Genomic DNA, 26,946 nt, shown 5'->3' with positions numbered 1-26,946 from the left:
CAATGATATGGATCATTTACCATATAGACACTTTTCTTTTTGTTCCTACTTTGGTTGCATCTTTTCATGTTTGATTGATCAACTCTTCAGGTTTTGGTGTTTCATGTCATTTGTATCTTCAAGTTTAATTGTTTGCCTTTGTGTGCCTCCTGATTTAAGTAGTGTCTTCTGAGAGCACTCATGCACATTACAATCTTCTCTACCTAGCCAGGTTCTATTTTATTGGAGGTTCTTCATATCATCAATTAATTTTGATAGAGCTTTGTGGCTTCTACATGCTTCAATGGTGTTCTACATGGTCATCATTTTGTTCCTATCTTATGGGATATTCTCTAGTTTGGAGGCTTCTCTAGTACTTCACTAGTTCTTTTAGCATTCTCTCCATCTCTTGTTGGAGTAGGGTTTTTCCTATGTTATTTTCTCTATTTCTCCTCTTTATAGAGATTTAGTTGTGCTTGGGTACCTCATTAGACTTTGTTGTTAGGACCCACAATTCACTTTCAGTAGTAGTTTCTAGGTTTTAAGCTACTCACTAAATTTATCTTAAGGGGGGGTGTTAGAGTAATTAGATATTTTATAATTAACTCTATTTTACTTAGCTAAACTTTAGGCAATTAGTAATTAATTCTTTTATTTATTGTTAGAATGCAACCTAAGTTTTACCTTTTAGGGTTTGGATCTCCTGGATTGATCTCACTTTGTAAATTAAAACATTCATTCACTTTTGATTAATAGTAATTTATCTTTTTGCTCATCAAGAATGTCTCCTCTATGAATCGATGAATTCTAGTCTCCATAACTTTTGCTCCTCTCTTTTTGTGACAAGTGTTTGCATGCAAGTGATTCTTGGGAGTTGTGGGATTTAACTTTCATCAACTTCAAGAGGTTACTATTCCCACTTTTTCTAGCAAATCCAATCTTGATCAAATATGAATGCAAGCTTTCATACCATGCTCTTGGTGCTTGCTTCAACCCATACAGTGCTTTGTTCAATTTGCATACCAGGTGCTTCTGATTTGGCTCCTCAAATCCTTCAGGTTGTGGTAGACCCTAGAATTTTTTTTGCTCAAAATGTAATGATTTAATGCATTTTTCACCTTCTTGAATAAAGGAAGTCAAGATACCCGCAAAGTAGCAAAATATTAGTACTTCAGAGAAGACAAAATGCATGGCTCATAAAGTTACAATAATTTTGCTATTTTGAAAGGTAATTTTTCAAAAGCTCATGAGATAACAATTTATCGCTATTTTGATAATGACTAAAAAAGGAAGTTCCAAAATAGCGATTTTATAGGGCCATTTGGAGATGCTTTGCAAGATTCCAAAAAATTACAATTTTGGAGATAGTTTCAAATGAGATATGCGAAAGGGAAAAATTTACTTTTTGGGATTTTAAAGGTTGAACCATTAATTTGATCACTTAAAGTACAAAATAAAGTATGTGAAGATGTGACAACTTGGAAAAATTATGGGGTGAATGTATGTGTGAAAAGTAATAGACCATAATTGAAGAATGTAGTAAATTAAAATCTTAGTAGAAATGAGTTTTTCATATTGAGCATATGAACAAAGTTGAATGAGAAGTTGCCAATGAAAGTTCAAAAGTATTCTCAGTAGAGTGCAAAAAAAATAGTAAGTTAAAATATTTTCTTATCTTAGTTTGAATTTGTAGAGAAAAATGCCAGTAAAAAGGAACACTAGTGTTAAAGAATCTAAGGAAGAAAACACTAAGTTAATACAGAAAATATTGTTGGAAATATTTCTTGGTTCTTCTTCTGGTGGTCAAATGTCTATCTTTTCTGATGAACTCAAATGCTATAGGGATGCTGACCTTCCATTGCATCGTAGATCTTTGTTTTGGTATTTTAATGAAAACATTGATAGAAAGGAACCTAGAAATAACCCATGGAGGCTAGACCTAGTAAAGTTGTAGTCCCTATAACACAGAGCTCATAGACATTATAGGAAATCATTATGATAATGCTACCAAAACTATGAGAAAGATGGATGATATGTCATTGTTGGTTATCACAAAATCCTATATTGAAGGATGTTTTGAACTTAGTAATCAAGCCCTTACAAAATTTGATAAGGAGCATTTTAAGAATGAATATCACAAAACAATGAAATATGGGAAGTGTAAAGAAATTGCACATTTCATATATAGAGGCCATAATAACAAATTGGTGTATTTTAATCATATGGCTTCTCATTTTGTTGACTCTTTTATGGATTTATTCACGTATACTTTCTATTCCTAGTTGAAACTGTTTGGAGAAGATCAGAAACATAAAATTTCATTAGATTTCATGTACATGTGTATGAAGATTCAAAACCCTCACACTTATCTATAATTTGACTTCGCCACTGAAACTGAAAAAAAGCCTTCACAATTAATTGGTCATATGGAAGACTTCTAAGTCTTTTAAGAACTACTCGATAATTTTCTACTTAATTCTCTATCAGAAAACTAGTCAATTTGAGAATTCTATGAAGTTGGCTACAATAAATGAGGAAGGTAAAAAATAACCCATCCAACTTTGGTGTTCGCTTTAGGATATACATGCAAAGGATGGTGATTTCATAGTGTTTAGAGATGTATTTGTACAGTGGATAATAAGGATGCTTGGAGGTACTATTACAAGGCTATCGCAACAAATCAAGGACATTTTGAGACCCAAAGAACATTTAACTAATAGAGGTTATGAGTTTAACTTGGGTGATTGGATTTTCAAATCAAAGTACACATTAATAACATTGTATAGGTGCAGGAAAAAACCTCATAAACTCCTTTTGCTTGTCCCTAAGAGATTAGGTTTCTTAGAATTCATATGGCAATTATTGTGGGTTGAGAAAGAAATAGCTCAACTAAGAAGGAAAGGCAATGTGATTCCTCATTTCATAAAATTTGGTGGTTATATAGTTGGATACAATATGATCATAGGAAGATTAGGATTACATCATGAATAGGTACTGGTTGGTTAGTGACAAAGGTAGAGATTATGATCCTAAAGGACACACCAGGACCATAAAGGCAAGATATGCTCATCAGTTAAACATGGAAGATGATATTATCAGAAACTGTGATGATCTGCAAGAAGCATACCAGAAGTTAAAGAAGTGTAATGTCTTGTCCAAAAAAGAAGGTCAAATATTAAATAAGAGTTTGCCTTGATTTCATCCCAAGGAAGACATGGAAACACTTAGGATTGATAAATGTATCAAAGACTTTGATAAATTGTATCAGGAATATGTTGAACAATAGAAAGGTAAAAAGGTTGAACATGCACCTCTTCCACCCCTCCTCAAGCCAAAAATAGGAAGTTAAGCATAAAAGGATCAAGTTCTAGCCCCTCTGCCCCTGTAACTCAATAATAAGAAGGGACCAATACTCCTTTGGTGTCATACAAAGATTCAGATGATGAAGGGTCAATGAAGATTATAAGTATTATGAAAATCTTGAATGACGATAAAAGTGTTGAATCATTAGAGCCACCTCCAAAGTTTTCTAAGGAGAAACATGGTTATTATTCTCAAACAATGGATATTGATGACTCAATTGATATAGAGGATGAGAGGAAGGCTATCTCTCATAGATTTATTGAACAAGAAAACTTTACACAAACTCAGGAATTTAACAATTTTTGGATAAGGTACAAGATGAGGGAATTTTAGGAAAGAAATATCAAAAGACTTAAAGGTGTGGATGAATCCCAACATGTTGCAATTATTCAACAAATGATGGATGAATTATGTTTAGAATACATTTCATGCACTGAGGAGGAAGCAAGGGAAATGGTTGAAAAGGGTGACATACTAATTCTATTGGGTTTGACATTAAAAGAAATGGTTTTATTAGATCAAGTTAGAAAGCAAGAAGATTCAACCTTTGTGTCAGAATTTGAATCACTTGACAAAGTTGAAGGGATTAGATATGATCCAAAAGAAAATACTCTTGCTACTCGGGTTAAATTTAAACGAAATAAACCAAGAAAGACTGATATGCCCAGAGGAAAGGAATGAATGGCTATCGTATAAACAATGGATAATAAAAACCCTTTGCTTATTGCAATGTGATGAACTCATGAATCTATGTTCAATCAATCCAACATCAGACATATGCAAGAACTGATCAAGGAATTACAGTGGATGGAGATTGAAATGAATTAAATAATAAATAAAATGCATGTGAAAACAAGGAGGTTGGAGAAAGAAGTGAATGAATTGAAATCTGCTAAAACTATTAATTTCATTATAGTTCATAAGGCTCCAACTTTGGTCATTGAAGAAGAGTGGGAGAAATAAGTGATTCAAAAAGTTGATCATAAAAACTATTTTTTCAAAACCCTGGAGGAAATTCTTTTTTACATAATGAATCTTGTTTTGGCTAAATGTGATGAGGTATTTGAAGGGTATAATAACATTTGTAATATGTTGAATTTCTTTGCAAAGGGAAGGAATACACTCTTAGAAATAGAAAAGAAATGGCATCCTTCTAGGTTTGAGTTGAATAAATTCTTTGAGGTTACTAAAAGAGATCCAGATGCCCCTATACACATTAAAGCCACTATTGATTTCATTGATTCTATAACAAATAATTTGAGTTAAATAAATCAAGAGCAATAAAAGTTGGAAGAGAAATTAAAAGCAATTGCCTCTACTGATCATTCATGCATCCCTACCATTAAATATGGAGAGGGTAAAATCAAATGATTGGAAGATTAAAGGCATGAATCTACAAAATTGCCACAAATAATGATAACCAAATTCAAAGAAGATTAAAATTACCAACTAGACTCATTTCACAGGTTATTAAATAAATTGATTACAATGGAAACCAAGTTCACAAAATTCATAGCAAATGTTAAGATTGCCCGATATGCAGTCTTTTACTCTAGAAGTATCCAAATTTATATGGCCTATACATGCTCAAATTTCCAAGTGAATCGATATCTACATGAAAGTTCCCGAAGATTTACTAGAGGATGTAGCGATCACTGGGGATGAAGAAACTGAAGAAGTTTGAAATGATTTTCATGTTTTCAGTTATTGTTTTGTTATACATTTAGTTATTAGTTAGTTATAATTATAAAGAGGTCTGAAGCTATGTTGCACCTTTTCATTTTCATGAGAAAAGGCACCAAGACCTCTATTTAAGAATCAAAAGTTTTAAGACATGAGATATAATGAGATTTTTTTTAAATAGAATACACTATGTTAATTTACAACAAATACATTATGAAGTAATTCTTATTTTCATGCAAATACTTGCTTGGATATGCAACTAAAGTACTTTGTTGTATTTCCTTGTAAATGAAGTTAATACAATCATCCTTTCTTTATATCTATTTCGGCATATGGTTTTCTAATTGCTCATGTTCTTCATTGTCCCTTTGGATCTATGCTATTTTTCTGATGGATTAGAGTGATGTATGATCTTGATTATCAAATATTCTCATACTATGGTATGATATCTATCTAATTAGTCTCTTTTGGTTAGCATTAAATTCATTTATACTAGGGATTGCATTTATATCTTCTTTGTCCAATAGTTGATGGGGTGCACACTGTCTCTAAAAGTTTGATGATACGATTATGTGGGGGTTGGCTCTATTCTGCCCAATTCGATTAAGGATTGATCTTTGAAAACTTCTTGTAAATTGATATATACAGTTGTAGATTGGTGAAGTTCTATTGACAAGTACTGGATAAGTTTATTTTCAATATTTTATACACATTCAAAGAATTCAAACATTTTATTTCTCCTTGAGAATACACTTGCCAACTTAAGAGTATCCATTATAAATTTAGCATTAGCAATCCTTAACTCATTCCAATCAATAGAGATATAGGTACAACCACCTAGTTTTGATAGAGCCCAAATTGTGTAGATTGAATAATTGAGTTTTAGTTTCTAACATTGGCCAAGATTGTGTTGAGTAGGCAAGGCTTGTAGGAATTCAACCAATAATTTTGAGAACCAATAGGTTGTGAAATGTGTACCTCATCTTCCAATATTCCACTAAAAAATGAAGACTTAAGATCTATTTGATAGACTTTGAACTTCTTGTAAGTTGCATATGCCAACAATGTTCTATCTCATTCCAATATTACTATAGGTACAAAGGTCTCACCATAATCAATACCTTCTTCTTGAGCATAACCTTTACAAAATAATTTGGTTTTGTTCCTAAAAAAAATCTATTCTTATTCAATTTGTTCCTAAAAATCCACTTGGTTCCAATTATATTCATGTATGTGGGCCTCGACACCAATGTCCATGTATTTTTTTCTTTATTTGGTCTATCTCTTCATTCATATAATTGATCCAATCTTCATTATCAAGTGCATCTTTCACAATTCTTGGTTAAAATTCAACAATCAATCATGTATTATCCTTCAACTTACTTCTTGTCATGACTCGAACACTTTTATCTCCAATGATTTTCTCTGGTGAGTGGTTCCTTCTCACATATTTTGCTAGGATGGGTTCAACTATGTGATCTCCAATATTATCATTAGTTGAATATGTCTTACTTGAAAAACTAAACTTAGTCATCTTATTGAGTTGACATTTCTTGCACATAACATCCTTGAGTTTATGCAAATTCAAAAGGCCTCTCACTTTCTTCTTTCTACTTACTTTGACCATATTCTCAAAGTTAACATGACACAGTCTCTTATGCCACAACCATACATCTTTAATTTTTGCAATCAAATATGTACTAATAATAGAATCTAGGTAAAATAGATTACGTCTTTTTTTCTCTCCAGTGTTGATCAAATTTCCATTATCATCATCATATATCTTTACTTTTCTGTTATGAAATTTTAGCTTGTGACCCCTATTATTCAACTATTCAACACTCAACTAATTATACTTTATTCCTTGAGCCAAATATGAATCCTCATGTGTGATTTTTTAATTTAGCATCAATGAACCTCTACCTTTCATAGGACATGGAACATCATTTCCAAGTTTAACAATTCCACCTTCATATTCCTCTAGATTATCAAACTTATTAATATCACCAGTCATGTGATGTGAACATCCACTATTAATAGTGCATGTATTACTTTTACTAACATGATAAATAATAAATAAGGGTTTTTTTCCTTCCTCGTACCTTTCCTCATCTAGATCTTTGTTAACAACAACATATACCACTTCTCCACCTTCCTTCTCATCATTAGTGTCTAACTCATAATACTCTTCCTCGGCAATATATCATAAATTCTTTCCTTTTTCCTTATAGTCCTTGTTCTTTTATATTTGTGCTCCTTCTTGTCATTTTGTCACTCGTATTGTTGTTAGGGCATCTAGCAACAATATGACCAACTTCATTGCATTTATAACATATCAAAGGTAGTTTACTTTTGAATTTTCCTTTACCTTTCAGTAGCCTCTTTGCAAGTTGTGCTTCAATATCATCTATATCTTCTATATCATCTATCTATATCATCTATATCATCTATATCATCTATTGTTGTTAGGGCATCTAGCAACAATATGACCAACTTCATTACATTTATAACATATCAAAGGTAGTTTACTTTTGAATTTTCCTTTACCTTTCAGTAGCCTCTTTGCAAGTTGTGCTTCAATATCATCTATATCTTCCTCTAAATATGAATCAATTTCATTCTTACTACTCTTTTATTTCTTTAAACTTCCAGTGGTTAGCGATGACTTCAAAGCATTCTCAATCTTAGGCACAATATTATCAAATTTACTTAATTCAAATGCAGTCAATCAACTAAATAAACTATCAAGAGTAAGATCATTACTAGACATACCTCTCTGTATTCATGAATAGCATATACTCTTATCTAGCATAAATATGCAATAGTGTTTTGAGAACTTTACTTGTAACTTATTCATTACTAATGATTCCTCCAACAACTTTTATAGCACTCACAACTTCTTGATTCAATTTACATAATGAACAATATGTTCTCCTTATTTTATCCTCATCTCATCATATTTTCCTCTTAGACTTTCTACTCTGGCTTTCATTACATTCTGGTCTCCTTCATGCACAAGTATCAACTTGTCCCATATTTCTTTAGTAGTAGCACAATATCTAACATCATCAAACTCAACATCATTCACTACAGAAGCAATCTCGACCATAAGATTGTTATACTATTTATTTTGGTTCATCTCATCAACTATCAATGGAGGGTTAGGAGGGGTGTACTAATTGTCATAATAATATAGTGCATTTTCTCCAATCCTAGATAGATAAAGCCTCATCCTATTTTTCTATGAGGAGTAGATCTTCTTGTTTAGCTTTGGTACCTCTCTCTTATACATCTTTGGATCTTTACCTTAAGACCCTTCAAACTTCTTCCTTCAAGCATTCAACTTTGATACCAATTGTTAGATAATTGAGGGGGTGGGAGGGCTAAATCAATTATAACCAGTTATCCTACAAGTTAAAAAAATACTTTTCACCAACTTGAACTTCTTAAACTTTCAAATCATTAACTTGGTAACCATACCTAACAACATAATTTAAACTGATATAAACTTTGCATCAAAGCATCAACTTAATACATCTTACTATACTGAGTATCAGAGTAATCATCTAGCTTATACCAACTCGTAAAATTAAATAATTAACTTGAAATAAATATGCAACACAATAAGGATTCCCACATTTTTACACAAGTTCCTAACATGGAAACCTTGTAAAGGAAAAAACCACCTGGGCACCAACAACCCAAATATTTTCACTCTTCTAAAGTAAGCTCTGTTAGGAGCCAACCTTGTTGAAGGTTACATACACATTTTAAATGTGACCTTGTTAGAAGATTTACACCAAAGATTATCTAGACCTTATCACTCCTTGAAATTTTGAAGGAGTGGCCTACTCTAAAGGACTTACAAAATGTTCAAAATAATGCTACCATATAGGATTTCAAAAGGTTGTTAAGTCCACTTGGTTAAGAGATTTTTAGAACTACTACAATGGTAATAAAGTAACAATGAAATGACATGTTAGGTTTTAGCACTACACATTTCTTGTTAAGATCTCTCCTTCATTTAATCTCTATATTTTGATCCCTCTCTGGTTGATTCACACACTTCAACATAGCACTTCCTTTGCTTGATCTTCACATTAGTGTTCTGCTTGGTTTTATCAACTTGATCAACTTCAGTCAACAACATCAGTAACAAGAAACATCTCGTTTCATCCCTTAAAATAGAAAACTTTTTTTGTTCCTCTAGAATCTTCCAAGTTTTTCTACTTAATCACAATTGGTAGATCTTCACTAGGTTTAGATTCATTAAATCTAGTCACTCTGAATATAGACTTTCACCTTGAACTTTGTGCTCCATTCCAAATTGATAAATGTTCTCCATTAGATCTTCTTTGAATTTATCCATTTGTTGATCTCATAACTAACTTCATCTGTATCCTTGAAACTTCTAGAACATTCTTAATTTTCATCAAATGTTAACCTTGGATCAAATCTTTTCTAAACTTGTTCTTACTATTCATGCTTAGTGAACATTACATCTCACTCGATCAATACTAGACTCAGTTAGCACCGTAATTGCTCAGTTAACACTATGTATTCTTCACTTCTTTATGAGGTTCTTGATGACAACTATAGTAGTTGGGTTAATATTGTAATCCTTCATTCACCGACCAAATTGTCATGCTTATACACGATTTCACAATTTTTCTCATATGTTGAAGATTATGTCAAATGATCAAACCAACATTATACCATCAAAGTCTATCTCATTTAAGTGCCCATTGAATACCATATACTTATCAATTATTTACATCATCATAGTTTCTTCAAATCCTCTTCGTCAATCAAATGATATGGCACTCTACTAAATTAGCATAATGTCTAACCAATTAACACTCGACATCAATGACAATATAACAATTAATACGAATATTTCATATACATTAAAAATATTATTAGTTGGGGCTAACAATGAGGATTTCCCATCTTTGAAATCTTTTAAATTGTCCTGAAACATTATATTCATCAAAAAATATCACCATTGCACCAAAATAATAGGAATCAATAATACATGAAGGAAGCAATGCAAAGAAATACTTACATCAATTCAACTATTCACAATAAAAAGAGCCTTTAATTCCACCACAACTAAACACCTTGACCTAGATGGAACATCTCCTCTATTATTGTCAAAGAAGCCCTTCACTACAAGCACTAACAACAATCCAAAATCCCACAACAAAACCCTATCCACGATAACATGTGAAAGTGACATAACATCAATTTATTATGATATTAACAACTATGTTTATGTTATTATATTTATTATAATATTGATGAAGAAGTACTTGTCATGATTTGGAGAGCCATAAAAACTCTATGAATCTCTTTACTTAAGAGTTTTTCTATTTGATGTAAGGCTTGACATCATGTTGGATTCTCTTGGTAAATTGTGCTTTGGATGATATGCATTGTATGAATACCATTTGTTTGTTGGCTTTAGGCTACAGTTTGAAAACTCTTTCTTTTTAAAAGTACCTCATCTTAGTAGGGTTCTAGTTTCCCTTGAAATATGACAGTAGTGGGTTTCAAAGTCCCATCTAAACCTATTTTTTCTTAATAAAAAATGAGAAGTACCCTTCACTATGTGACATTTAATTACAAGACACTTTGATTTCAATTATTTGTCCTAACTCAATTATGAGAAAAATATTTACTTGTTTAATATAGGTTTATGCAAAAAAATTTGGATTAAAACTAAATAATGATCTCAATATACTAATTTTAATAATGATTTTAATAGTTATTTCACCAATCTCTCCCTCCGTCCCCCTTCCTACTATGACTACTTTTATCTACTCCAAACTATTGCAACTCTTGCTTTGGTTGCATTTGTATTTAATCCATAATGTCTAGTGGGTAAAAATATAATATCCACCATGACTACCCATGATAAAATGAATTGTACCCTTAGTTGTAAAAAGTAACCAATCATGTGATGACACATTAGCTACAAAAGTATGGCTATCATTTTTGAACAGCCATTGATTTCACTTTTGTTTTTTATTGTTTCGAACACTTTAGCAAAGTGTATGCTAATATGACATCACATTTGACAATGTGGCCCTTAATTCTTAATTACAAGTAAGGGACTTGCCAAGAAAATTGCTATAAAATGTTGGGAGTGATTTGAAGTTTCCACATCAGGTTTTGAAAAACATAAAGTTAGGCATGGGTCTCATGAGATTTTTGAGGTAGAAGGTGGTTTCATAAACAAATTTTTATTTGACTGCAAGATTATTTGAAACATTCTCCAAAAAAAGAGCTCTTAGTTTTTAGCCTTACATACTTAAATGGGTGAAAAAGAAATATGGTTAGAAATTGTTCCACCAACTTAAAAATACTTTTTATCACTTGACAAACATTTAATTTTAGAAGTTTCCTAAAATTTAATTTAAAAACTAATATTTCACTTATTTTTATATACACAAAATATAAAAGACCCAAATATTGTATCCATAGACCACCATCTTTTGTAAATATAAGTATTTACACTTTTAAACTAAAATAGCTGACAAAAAAATACATATAACCAATACCTTTGCTCCAACTTGCCTCAGGTTCCTAGGAACTAGGTTGGGTCACATGGATAAAGTCATAAAAAAATTTTAAAAAAATTTGTAAAAACTAACAAGCACACGATCTATTTTTGAGGGGGGTTGCAAGGTCTATTTTTATGGAGTCGGTGGTCCCATGAAACAAAAACAAGGTTTTCTCTAAGACTAATTAGAATCTTCTCCTTAAATTAGCAACACTTAATTTTTAGGGTGTAGATTTGAGCGGTTGCAAAAGGTGGGAGGCTAGAAGTAGCCCCACTAGCTTAGGCTTTTCTTCTACCACTTGTCTTTCATATAATAATTTCTAATTCTTATTAATAATTTAAAAAAAAAATCTAGAGATCTTAATCTGGAAGTATAATTGTTTCTTTAAGTTTCATTAAAATGTTTTTTTTTAAATAATTTTAAATTAGTCGATTAGGGGAGGGGACCAAAATGGTCTTAGGTGCAGTTTTGCAGAAGGGGGCTTCCAAAACAAATTAGTGGGTGTTGCTTGAGGTTTTCTAGGATTTTTTTTTTGAAGTGGAAGATCCAATGAATTTTGTATGGAGTTTACTCTAAAAATATTTAAACCCCATAATTTATAGAGGTTGGTGGTCTCATGAGTTTTTTTATTCATCATATTCAATTAACTTACTATATAAATGTAAAAAAGAAAGTGAATTTCATATAATGAATAAAAAACTCACGAGACAACTCATTTTTATAAATTATAGGACTTAAATTTTTAAAGAGTAAACTCCATACTTAATTCATTGAACCTTCCACTTCAAACAATAATAAGGGGTACAATTGGCAATGTTCCTACCTTTTGTAGGTTGGATTTTGGGGTGAGAGTTTAGTGAAGTTGCAAATTAAATTGTGAACTTAAAATGGAATAGAAATTATCATGGAGAGTTTTTTAATTGTAAAGATCATTCCACCAACAACTTCATGCAAAAATATTTTATAGAACTAATAGAACTACAAAAGACACATTTAGAATGATTGCACTGCTAATATAAAATATGTGAAAATAGTTCAAGAATAATGACATTAGAACTTTTCACAATGTCAAAAGTGTCACAAGTTTGTACATCACCTTTGTTGGTAAACATTCATCACAAGAGAAAACATTATCAATATGAATATATAAAGAACCATAACATTTTTTTAATTTTTTTTAAGATCGGTAAATGGCTGAAGCCTTTATATTGTATTAGATAAAATAAAAGTTACATTGTTCTTTGTTCGAACAGGCACTAGTAGGAAAGAACGAAGCAAGAAAACCTCTAGTCTTGCCCGAGACCGAAGTCCTATATTATACAAATTTTCAAAGGGGCATAACCCAGTATACTTAATATTTATTAGATCTTACTTTTTCTGTTTAAATAGATCTTGCTTGACTAGAGAGATTGTCATTGCATTAATCAATTTCTGACAAATATTGTTGATCCACACTATTGCCAAATGCTCCTCCTGAGATAATGTTTCAAAACTTGCCTACAAAACAAAGAAGACTTTCTTTCCACAAGGTGTCAACAATATTAGTTCAGAAGAGAGTATGATAGAGATGAAATAGAGTTAAGAAACCTTCTTTATAACAAAATTTAAGACTTATTTTAAAAATATCTGTATATTCTTGAGAGTTGTTAAGATTCCAGTTAATTTCCATTTGTCTGATTTAGTTTTAATGTTCTTTGATAATTTGTACTTTGACAATACTAATATGCAAATAAGCCTAGCTTACAGAGCTGAGGAGGTTTAAGGAGTGATAAGACATTTTCATATTCTTTTATTGGTTACTTACTTTAATTTCTTAGTGTGTTTCCATAAATATTCCATTCAAATTTTATATATCTTAATCTAATTCTAATAGCTCTTGTTTAGATTGAGAGCATTAAGAAATAACTAGATAGAGCATTTTTCAAGATTTTACAGATATTGGAGTCCAATTCTACCTTCCTTCATACTTTGAAATGGAAGTACTATTATCTTAATTATTTTTATTTTTAAAATTAAAAAACCCCTTTTTATTATTATTTTTAAACTTTTAAGAGTCTTGATTAATAACTAATAATTCTTCTCCATCTACCCCTTCGTTTGCTAAATGGTCGGCTTTTCCATTTCCTTCTCTAAATGTGTGTTGGATTTTGATTTCTTCAAAGAGATCAAAAAACTTTAAAACTTCTTCTAATTTTGAATTTAATACCCAATTAGGGGTGCTTCTTTTTCTTAAAGCGTTAAGAACAATCTGAGAGTCTCCTTCAAAAATGAGTCTTTTGATACCTAAATCAAAGCATAGTCTGAATCCTTCTTGGAGGGCTTCAAGTTCAGCTAAATTATTTGTCATGTTACCCATATATTTAGCTCTTTTGATAATCACTAGTACAAAAACAACAATATGTGACTAAAAAAGCCACTAAAAATTGTATATATGTGACTAAAATCAGTCAAGTGAATAATAGTAGTTAATATCCAATCATTTATAACACTACTAAGTGATTTTAGTCACTCATTTTGATCTGTGACTAAAATATACTATTTTTAATTTAATAGTATATTTTAGTCACAGATCAAAATGAGTGACTAAAATCGCTTAGTAGTATATTTAGTAGTGTTATAAATGATTGGATATTAACTACTATTAGTCACTTGACTGATTTTTAATAGTATATTATAGTCACAGATCAAAATCAGTGACTAAAATCGCTTAGTAGTATATTTAGTAGTGTTATAAATGACTGGATATTAACTACTATTAGTCACTTGACCGATTTAAGTAACTATTTTCGATCGTTGATTTAGTCACACATTTAGTCATATAATTAATAGTATATTTAATCACATATTTAGTCGTAAATCTGAAAGTTGATTTAGTCATATATTTAGTTTTATATGTAGTGATCTATTTGGTCACCTAATTAGTATATTTAGTAGCATATTTAGTAGTATATTTCATTATAATAGGGCATGATGGAATCAAACAACCATCCTCCTACTTTAAAAGCAAGTGCTTTCCATAGAGTTAAAAACCTTTTGAAGAATAATCATACAATGTGTATAGCATTGTATGAGTACATTTCATAGCATATTTAGTAGTATATTTAGCTATAATAGGTTATGTATAGCATTAGGAGTTCTAGAGCTAGATGACTTGAAGTTGTTTTCAATCCTATCTTTCATTATATCAAGTATTGTAAGGAGTACATTAGAATATGTACCTTTCTCGGATCATTTAGCTTGCAATATCTACGTAGTCAAGTGCTTGCATTCAGGTATAAGCATTGCTCTTCTACTTACGATTTTAAGTATTACCTTAAATTTTGATGTAACATCACCAAGGTCATGCATCAAACATGCAGTTGCAGTAGTAGATTCTACATCCACCCTTTGACTATGCAGTTACACAAAATAAATGCTTATTTTTAAGGAAAGAGCAGATGGAAAAAAATGATTATAAAGTATCTTTCATTTCAAAATAAAATGGTGACTACTAAGCCCACATGACATTGTGCACAGATAAGGCACAAAAGAGTTTATTTTCAAGAGTAATAGAAGCCAAAAGGAAGTAAGTGAAAATGCATCATGAACACTAAAACAATAATTACTTATATAGAAAAATTCAAAATTTTCCTTGAAGCCACATCAACGAGCACAAATAAGCATGCAAAGTGTTCCATAGGCATGAATTATATTTCTATTGTTAAAATAAATTATCTTTAAAAATTGGACAACTAATTCCATCCACATTCTTTGGAGGTGACAACTTGTAAGATTCCATGTCAGAAAGGCTAAAGGGGTTTTATACATTATTGAAAACTTAGTTGCTCTATTTTTTTGGTTAACACAAAGGTCTGAGTAAAAATTCATATCAAAATTTTAAGTACCAAATTACTGTTATATTTTACTACTATGGTCCACATGGAACATCATATAAAAGGAAACTCACAGTTGATAATTAGGTTTAAAGGTTAAACAAGTAACTGAGGTTGTTGTAGTTGAGGTTGATGTTGTTGTTGGGTCTATTGAAGTTGTGGTTGCTATTGTGCATCAGACTATTGCATCTGAGGTTGTTGTTGTTGTTGGGGTTGTAGCATTTGAGGCTTTTGTTGTTGATGAGGTTGTTGTAGTTTTGGTTGAGGATGTTGTAGTTGCTTTTGTTGCTCAATTTTTTTCAGCATGACTACTAGTTGCAAGATAACATAAATTGGAAACCATAAGAAACTCTATCATTTTATTTTTTCAAATGATAGCATTTTAACTTAAAAGAGTGGCCTCTACTAAGCAAGTTGCATAATCTAAATGTTTAACATTAATCACAAAGTTTCAAGTGAAGCTAACAAGATTAAATAAAAGAATGTTGCTTAAAACCTTGCTTTCTCCTGCCACACTATTATAATAATACTTGTATCCCTCTGGAGAAGTATGTCCTGTCTAGACACAAGTCAGCAGTGCAGAACTAAGGGCACTAATTGGTGTGACAAATGCAGTAGTCTTGGTTTCAGCAGACACAGAAAGTGTGTTGGCAGAGTAGTTGTCACAATTCCTTGTAGCTATGTTGAGAATGTGCATGGCTTTATCAACAACATATAACAATGTTAATATTATACCACATTAATAGTCCTAAATAAATCAACAACTAAGTCATAGATGCATTACTGACTTGTTGCAATCTAGCTTATTGTGTTGGACCCACTTGAGAATAACCCTGAAAAATGAAAATCATGAATAAGTATTCTTAAGATATTTCACATTCACTCAACTAGTTTGAGTTATTACATTTACTAACAATGTTTATCCTACACTTTCTTTTCCTGAGGTCACATCAAGAGTGGTTGTTATTGGGATTGAGTTGAGGCCTGTGCTAAAGGTGCTAGTACCAAAGGTGACTGGATCTGTTGTTGAAATGAAAGGTGTTATTGGGGTTGAATATTGTTCTGTACAGCAGGCACCTACTATTGTAATAGCTGACTAGAGGGCTGATGTTGTGATAGTTGACACACTGGTAGCTATTGTGATAGTTGTTGCACTGGTTGCTATTGTGATAATTGTTGAGCTTGGGATGTATGTTAGATAATGACATGCTACGAGGAATCTACTGAAGAGAGGAAACAACATTTGGCTAGATTAGAGACTGAGAAACAGACAAGTGCCTATATGTAGATGGTTTTTATGAAGCTGGTGGATGGCCAAATGGGGTTTGTTGAACATGTTGCTATGAAGATTGCAAATGTTGACCATATTATTACAAAGATTGTTGGGCCTGCAATTGTGAATGAAATTTGTGGGTTTTTGGGCATGTGGTTGTGAGTTTTGTTGCACCTGTTGATAATCCTTAATAAACAACAATTTAAATATATAGTGAAGGTGTATTGCATGCATGGTATATCTTCAGTACAATTCTTTCTCAAAGGTAAGAGCTACTAGCTATGGTACATCTCCCTTGTATTGATAATTGTTGGAAGTAAAAATAGAATCTTAAATTAACAACTTTTTAAAATATATGCTAAAGTAAGTGTACTCCATCAATAAGGTATACCAAAACAATTTGCCAAGACAACTTATTGAGTTACATGTGAGAGACTTCAACAACAAAAATCCTACACCACAGTTTTTTGCTTGAGGAATTTTTGAGTGACCAAGAAATTGTTCCAATAAAGAGAGAAGTAATGTAAAAAATTCATGACTATCCTATTGGACTCCATTATCTAGTTCCAATGTTCTTGTAAATGCAACTAAGCCTACTACAACAGTTTTTCCCGAATGCAACTGTGAAAATAGTCATGAAAGTTGGCATAAAACTAGTTGTTCTTGCAAAAGTTCAAGCTCGGCACAAAAGAAACCATTTTTGAATGTTGTATTCATGTAAAGGCATTGAAGTATGCTATTAGCATAACATGTTGCACCCAGGTTTGCTAGACCTAAAAGAAAATCCAAACTAGAACGTAATGATTCATCTGGGTCTGCACCAAGTGTTGTTATGGTGTCTACCACTTTTTTCTATAGCCCTTATTTTCAAACTCCATTGGGTGGTGGGATCAATCCACAAAAGCAATTTGGTGAATCTTTGGAGTTAACTTGGCAACCTTAGCAGATAGGTTTCCCAACATGATATAACTATATCATATCATCTCTAGTTATCTGACTAGTTGAATTAATTTTCCTGCACAACAAACTCTATTAAGATCAACATTCAATGATATTGAATTTTGCAGAAATAACCATTGCTCAACTTTTGTAAGATAAGACTCAAAATCTTGACAAGAAAAATTAAATACACAAAATGTGGAATTTTTTTTTTAAAGTTCAAATTTCCAAGATACTACATATTACATACAATACCCAACTAGAGTTTTTGCAAGAAGTTTGACATCTAGTATAACATACCTGTATTGTATCAATGCAGCAACTTGAAAAACATAATAACAAGGGCACACATCAAAGTTCACACTAAAAGCCAAAAGTTACTTGAGACATCAGACAAAAAGATGACACACCTTGATATTTGGCATCAGGTAGCCTCAACATTTCCTTGATGTTGCCTTTTGCTCTTGCCTCATGTATTTGTCCAACTCATTTTATACCTGCTAATGTTTGTACAAAAAAAAACTTCAACATACCTTCAATTTAAAATCATCCAAAGTTTTGAATGATTATTGCCACCTATGTATAAAAGAATCAATAAATAAATGACCAAATTTTATGTACTATAAGAAAAATCTATCCTCTTTAGTTCAAATTCAGGTATTGGCAACTCTTGAGGTAGGATCAAAACTGTACTAATATGCAAACTAAAAAGAAAATTTGAAGCCAGGAAAAATCAACTTAATGTTATTTCACTTGTGCTTCACTAAATCTAAAAAGAGAATTTAAGCATTACTTAAAAATCTTAGTACACTAGTACTGCAACTATCTTGACATGAAAATGAAATACATTTAATTTTCCTTACAGTTACACTCTAGCATTCAAAATGAGGTATCAAAATCTACTTTATAAAAATAGTACTACTCTCTTCATTTCAAAAAGTGATCCTTAATTAGAAGGCAAGGAGCCTTCAACTCAGGCAAAAAATTAAAGAAATCTTTTACACTTGATGACAATAAATTGGTAGGATGCATGCTAGTATTGAATGTGGTTGGAGTAAAAATCAACAAGATTCAAATTGAAGCCATAAATAAAATCCATGCAAAGATTTAATGATGGTAAAGAAACATTTCAATGTGAAGTCAATAGATATCCCATGTAACACATTCAAAGAGATGACAACAAGATGGCATACAAAAAATTGAAAACTGAAAAAAGTCCAAGATTAAAGGATTGACCCACCTCCTCCTTTGACACTAGTATAAGCTAGTAAAAGGCAAATGCAAAGTAGACATATTGTGCATCATCTCACAAGTACCTCCAAATGTTCTTTGATTCTAAAAATATGAATTGAAACTGAAAGGTGACACTTTAGCTGACAAAAGTTCTACCAAAGCATGACTTTTTAATTTACCATCTTCGAACGCATTTATAGACTATCATTCCTCATTAATAAATCTCTTCCTATGTTTCCTTGTGCTGCCAACAATTATACCAAATTTTCAACCTTTTGACTAAATGTTTGTGCATGACTATTTTCAATGCAATCTTAAGGAATCTTTCAAAGAAATTAACACAAAAATGACAGCAGTCCTCTTAATATAAAACACCACGAATGAAATTTATAACACGATGTCAATAAAATTTAGGCATAGCAGTTCTCTTTAATCACAATTCACTTTGAATGTCTCAAATCAACGAATCCAAGCTTTTATTTTTTAAAGTTTTCTCCAATGCACCGATACAACCCTCAACATTCAAAATAACTCACATCGCCCTCAAAACCACAAAACCTTTTAACACTGAAGAACAATTAGAATCTGTTGATATGCTTCTAGTTTCTCCAATATATCAGTGCCAAAGTAAAGGGGGCTAAATTTTGTATCTTTGTGTGTGTATAAATAGTGAGAGAAGGACATACTATATATATATATATATATATAAGAGAGAGAACAATGCTAATAATGCAACAACAACTCTGATGGAAGATACTGCATGCAATGAAGAAAATGCAGTAATGTTTTCAGTGCCAAGAGAGATAACCATGCTTTCAAAAGTGTGGGTCATAACACTACCCTATTCTGAGATTGGAGAACCAACTGCAGCCAATTGACTTAACAACATTTTGAAGTTGTTTAAATGCAATTACATTGATTCTTCATAAGTCACTCGTAGATGAACAAAATTTTCTTTGCATATACAACCTTGTGGTGGGTCCTTTATCTTTAACATTTGAAAATTGACACAATAGATCCCAAACCTCCTCTAAGGTTTCACACTGTTTATGTTGTAGCAGTTGTGTATCATTTAGATCGAGCAAGATTAGGGTAATGCTTTTCCATCTCTATGCTTCCACTTGGTTGCTACATTTCTATTAATGGGTATAAACTCAGTCCCATTAACAATCTTCTACAGATCTGCTCCCAAGACCAAAATGTTCATCTCACCTTCCATAAGTTGAAGTTTGCTCTGCCATCCTAATTTATTCACCATTTTGGCAAGCCATTTCTAAATAATCTGAATCTGTTCACTGATAGAAAACCTCTATTTAATGTTGTAGATTTTTCCAATCCATAGGTTTACCCTCATGGTTTCTTCACTGCACACTTGGCTTTGACACCATGTTCAAACTATGACGCTCCATAAACAGTAGGTAGATAGAAAATACTCCTCTAATCATACCATGGATTAGGGATTTATGGACTGAAACAAGACTGCACGAATACTACTAATATTTGACAAGAATCAGGGATTTTTTGAGAATTTTGTCTTTTTAAAAGTCTAAACATAATTGAGCCAATATCTCACAAGAATTAAGACAAGTTTGTATAGATCTTTTCTACGCATTTAGACATTCTCACATTAGGACATGCAGAACCTGCGTGGTATCCTTGTTAAGCTGATTCGCTTCACTCCTTGGGAATCCTTGACCGGATTGTTTGGATTTCTCGGCAGTCTTACGCAGAAATCGGTGTCGTGAAAGTTAAGATGGTTAAAGTGACGACAAAAATGTTGCGCAGAGCCAAACCACTGTGTTATGCGCAGGATTCGTAATGGAGTAAGATGCCCAAACTGAAGTGACGGCTCAAACTGCACAAATGAAGTGGAAATCGTATTGTGTAGGGGACATTTTCATCGTGGTACAGATTGAAGTATTAAAAGCAATCGATCTGATATTAACAATATCTGGAAGATCTCTTACCATTATTGATGTCCTCTTCTACACTGAGAGCAAGTATTTCTAAAACAAAGAAAATGATCTCTAGCAATTATAGAATGTGTTAATGCCTTGAGTGGATGGAATGGATTGGCTGTTTCAGGCACGTTTATGATCAATATTGCATTAGAATGCTGTTTCAGATAAGCTAAAAATAAGAGTAGGCCCCTTGTGTTTAAGGAAGTGATTAGTTATAAAAATGGAGCAATAGTTGGGATATTGAATTCCTGGATGTTATTTCATTTCTTAAATAATCTTTGATTCTCATGTTATGAAAGTACAGCGTAGCTGTATCCACATTCTAACAATCTTTTCTCTTAAGCCAAACATCTAAACAACATTACAATCTTAAAATAAGATACTGACAGTAGTTTGTGATTCAGAGGAAGGCTGCTAAATTGAATACCTGGGTGCTGCTTTCATGGAGACATGAAAGCCTCGAATCTACAGCTAACAATGCACTCTCCAATTCAATGATGTAAAAAAAATTATATCACATATAATTACGCCAAAAAAGTTTATTTCCTTAAATTTTTACAAGACCAATATAATTTAAATTATGTGGAAGATTTTCTATTTAAACATTAGTCAATATTTATGATCAAGTAATCAATAATAATTCAACGTTTCATTGATATCACAAGAGTGGTAAATAATTTTTAATTTTTTATCAGGCAGAATTGATTTAAAGTTGGGAAAAACTTAAAAATTGGATATTAGAAACAATGTATTCATAATCTACAATGAAAGTTAATAAATAGTTCTCATATAAATTCTACTAAACTATTATTTTATAAGAGGTGGATATTTAAAGCTTGAAAAATTGTTGAAATTTTCTTAAATTAACTTGTATTGAATTAAAATTATATAGTATAATTTTAAAATTTTGGAAATGGATTTCAATTGTTCTATATTGATAGAGGAGGTAATCATAACGAACTTACATTGATTCAAATTCTTTGGATTTCTTTTTAGAGGTTGAATCTCACTACTTCTTGTGTATGGATATGATAAAAGACTAGTCCATGGTTAGGGTTGTGGCAATGACTTATATTCAAAAGCACATTCTTTCAATCTCTACTCTGGATGATGTTTTACTTAACTTCTCTTTTATGTATTTATCTATCCAATTATAGGGCTTTAATAATTACTATCACCTAAATAAATATTTCACCATATCCATGCACATCATCATAAATCAAGATCTAACCACCAAAACTAAAGTTGAAGGATTTAATTGAGCATATCTAATTTATCAGTACGATTGCCTCCTCAACAATTGAAATACCATTCCCCATATTTCTAAATTTTACTCTAAAGCATAACTCTAATAAAATGAAAATAGTATTTCAAATGTCCAACCTTCTTATAGAGAACAAAATCATAGCAATATTGGTTAAACATTGTCTCAAGTTAAACCTTCCATCATTCTTTTTAGAAGTTGGATCTTTCTTTCCATAATGTGCATTGATATGATGAAAGCACCATCTATGGTCAAGGTCCTAACAAGGCCATACATTTAAAATAGATCTTTTCTCCCTCTATTTTAAATGATGTTTTACTTGAATATACCTTTGATGTTGGTTGATGTCCAATTCGATATTATTTTTGGAAGTTCATATATTATTACTTCTATTGGATAAATTATACTAAGTTATTATATGTGATGGTCTTGTTTGTGATCACTTTTATGAAGTCAACATGGCTTGAAAATAAAAAATCATTGTATTGGACTCATTTCATAATTTTTTAAGGATGAGTTTTCATTTAAGTATTTATAATTGCCTTAGTTTTTGATTAATTAGTGCATACAACACACGATACTAATATTTGAAAAAAAAAACAATTGCATTTTTATATCTTAGATAAGTACATGACTTCATGATATTCTAACGCATGTTTCATTTTTCTTCCATTTCAAATCAGCAACTAAAAAAATCAACATTGCTCTAAACATTACAAATGTCTTTATCAAATTTTATTGTTTTCATATAACTATTAATATGTTTTTATGTTTCTCCTTCATTATATAAGATAGGACTATAGCTCTACAGAGCTCTTGTTTATTTATAAAATAATTATCTCAACATAGATTATTGTTAAGGTAGAGTAACCTATGCAAATAATTGTAGGAACACGCTAAGAAGCTCCCTATTAAATGTGAAGTATGCTTTGGTGGGAGAGTAGATCAACAACAATGTTAGAATTAATTTCTATTAGTATTCAAGCAGTTGCAGTGCTTGCCCTTTTGCTCTTTGCAAATTCTTTTAGGAGTAGAAATAATAATATGATAGAGGCAAAGCTATCACAACCTCCATCAAGACCAATACTTGGGCATATTCCTTTGCAAAGTAGAAGAAAGAAAACCTTTCACATACTTTTATCCTCTCCCTCACAAATCTATTCTCGCCTACTTGAGAATTTATTTTGTTTAATGGGAGTGTTTGATATGGCTGATTACTCTCCATTAGGGAATAGTGTTTTTTTATGAAGGATCAGTTAACAATCATTTATTAATACATCTACACACATTTTACAATCAATTTATTTATTCATATGCTTCTTTCCAAGAAACTGCAAGTTCTGCACAAACATTCTCACATCACAATCCTCTAATTTCATTATTTTGTTCATCTAGTTGCGTGATTAAATTTATAGTTTAGTGCTACCAATTTGTGTGTGCTTTATTTCTTTTTACAGCATATTGAGCCAATAGGAAGGAAATAACTAGGAAGAAGAGAGAGGAGGAGGAGATGAAGAGATAGAACTATAAATATATATGGATTGGTGAAATAGAGAGGAAAGGACTAACATTTATAGGTGTGTCTAGAATAAAATCTCTGGATGGTCTCTATATTCAGCTCACTTTTAATTTCAACAAGTACTCCAAACTACAAAATAATCCATATACATTTATAGGCAAAATAAAGGAATATTGCCTAAATCCAATGACCCAAACAAACAAAAATGTAATTATTTCACATGTATAAAATAATTAAGATGAAATTATTCCATCGAATATTTTAGTGTATCACAAAAAGTATTATGAAAAACCTTCTACATCGACAATACACTGAGATTTAATATATATAACACTATCTTACCCCTTAAGACTTTGTTTCTGTTGTTGAAGTTGCAAGATAAAATATTGATCAATGTACTAGAATTCATGTTTTGAGTATTGGAAATTTCCTTGTCATTTTGTAAATCTCTCCTTAAACCTCACCTAGGCTCAGAATGTATAGCACTCTACTATTGTACTTGATTAGTGCAAGGCTCTCGTAATTTGCACCCTTATTATGCATTACCAATAATCATTACAAGAACAATGTCCATTCTTGAAATGAAGGAAATGACTTGCATCCCTCACTATTATTTCTCGTTCTACAATCTTGGAAATGAATTTGGTGGTAGAGTGGTAGTCACCACACACTTGAAGGTTCTTCATTATTCAAATTGGTGTCTTAGAGGATGTATTGATGAGCCCATATGTAATGGCCAACATCTCACTATGATGATAGAGATTATTTTCTTCTATTCCTCCTCTTTATCACTCAAGGAGAATCTCATGTCAGACATGTATCCTGATTCCTTCATTAGTCTAGACAATCTCTCCAATTCTACATTAATCGTATCCATCTGTGGAATAGATTTTCCCCCTGCAAAAAAAACATATAAATGTTTATTAACTTCAATCCAGCTACATCCTAGCTTCTTTTTAACCCTCGTCTTTCATCATTTTTCAGACCTTTTTAGGGGACAATGCCACAACATGGGATGATCTCTAGTACTCCATACCGACAATTCTAAACTTTCGATTGTTTGGAATCCCCATGGTGGGTGTCGATATATGTGGCTTTGTACAAGACACAATAGAAGAACTCTAAAATAGATGGATTCAACTTGGTGCATTTTATCCTTTTGCTAGAGATCATTCTGCAATAGGTACAATTTGTCAAGAGCTCTACTTATGGAAGTCAGTCACAAAATCTGTTAAGAAGGCATTAGGTTTGACATATCATCTTCTTCCATACATATACACATTCTCTTTTGAAGCCCATAGCAAAGGATCTCCAATTGCAAGGCCTCTATTATTTACATTCCCTAGCAATACTAAGACATTGAGGATCAACACACAATATCTATTGTGAAAAGGAGTTCTTGTGTCCCCTATTTAAAAAGAAGTGGCAAGGAATGTGGATGCTTATTTTCCAAAAGGCACATGGTACAATCTATACAATGTTTCAAATTTAATAACATTGGAGAGTGGTGCATATGTAACACTTCAATCTCCATTAAATATCATCAATGTTCATGTATATGAGGGGACTATATTGCCCATGCAAGAAATGGCTATGACAACTAGAGAAGCAAGAAAAGCCCCATTCAGTTTGGTGGTTGCAATGGGCAGCAGGATGGAAGCATATGGGGAGCTATATTTGGACAACGGATATGATTTGGAAATGAAGATGAAGAGTGGTAAGTCGAGATTTGTGAAGTTCCATGAAAATGTTGAAGAGGGAGTTCTCCAGCCTAGATCAAAAGTTCAAATGGGGAAGTTTGCAATTAGGAAGGGATGGGTTTTTAAGAAGATTACAATTTTGGGATTAGGATCTTTTAATCATTCCACCCCTAAAGTTATTATTTCTCTTAGCAGTAATAGGGAGGACAAAATAAACACAATTATGGGAGCCATTGTGGATGGGAAATCTATTGTGATCTCAAATATTTCTCTTTCAATTGGGGATATATTTGAGATTATTATTACATGGAAGAAATAGTTGAGTAAAAGTACTGATCTTTTGTCTTGAATCTGATAATTGTGAATGAATTTAATTTTTTAAGCAATTTTTCTATGGAGGCTTGATCTTGTGGCTAGGTAGTGTGTTTGGTAGATCTATTTGCCATGCAAAATCTAAAGGGATAAAAATCTAATGAAAGGTAGAGTTCTCTGCATTTCAAAATAGTAATCAAACATATATTTTACATCATATACAATTAGAGTTGGTGACATTCATCACCTCAAATGTCATAGATAAATTCAAAGATCATCCCTCTTAGAACAAAGACAAACATAACAAAATTTTTTTACCTCTATCATAAAACACAAAACAAAAAAATAGTAGTCTTCAATTGTATTTATCATAGGATATTAATCTGATCAGGTAATTCAACATTTTACAAAACAACATTCAAATAAAAGAGCAGATATTATTCCAAATACTTATCAAAAAACTAAACTAGCATTATCAAACCATGAATCTAATCTTACACTAACAAAGCTCAAGCATGATTTGAGAGATTAATGCCTAACCTCATAGGTCTAAGGATACAAACCTTGTGATGATGGTTAAATGAAGATTATTTGTCAAGTTGGCAACCTATTTGTCAACTAGACAACCTTTCATTCTCTATTTAATCAATAGATAGCTAGGTGATTAAGCCTGTCAGCAAATATAAATAGTCAGTTTTGAAGGAGTTGCAATTAATTTTAAAGGTTTATCAAGTAGTTAACTATTTTTGGTAGGTGGTATCAGCCTTTTAAGGCTTTGGAAAATATTATCAAGGTGTGTAAGCCTAAACATGGGGACTCAGTTAGGGTAAGAAGATTAATATCAATAAAAGTTGAAAGTTTCTTTGCACATTTTAAATTGACAGTTTGAACAATTACTTATAGTATCTTTTTCCACAATATAGTTTTTAATGTTTTAAAGATCCATTAATGGTTGATGATGGGCACTGAATTTCCTTGATTTTGAATTTTGAAGCAATTTATTCTAATCAGTACTGGGTAAGAAAATTAAGTTTGAATTTGAACTGTGGAAACCCTCTACTAAGGTATTTTGAGGACACAAAAAAATGTAGTCTCTTTTATGTTACAAATGTAATAAACCCTCAAATGTATCAGATATTGAAAGAAATGTATTATAGTTTATGTTTTGAAGGTTTGCAATATACCATGCAGAAATTTGGTACGTGTTTGGAACCATAGAAGAAACTGTGATAAATCATAGAGAAAGTTGACTATAACAGTTTAAAGGTTTAGACTCTGTCCA

At 31.6% G+C, this 26,946-nt stretch overlaps 1 pseudogene; it reads left to right on the top strand.

Annotated features, from left to right (window-relative positions):
- Positions 1-25,671, top strand: part of LOC149535456 (alpha-glucosidase pseudogene) — a 28,291-nt pseudogene extending 2,620 nt beyond the window's left edge.
- Positions 25,672-26,946: the final 1,275 nt, after the last annotated feature.

This window comes from Cupressus sempervirens, chromosome 10 (genome assembly GCF_028749045.1).
Source record: "Cupressus sempervirens isolate cs-2001-9-10 chromosome 10, ASM2874904v1, whole genome shotgun sequence".
NCBI lineage: Eukaryota > Viridiplantae > Streptophyta > Pinopsida > Cupressales > Cupressaceae > Cupressus > Cupressus sempervirens.
Note: the sequence above shows the minus strand (reverse complement) of the source record. Positions and strands in the feature narration are given on the sequence as shown.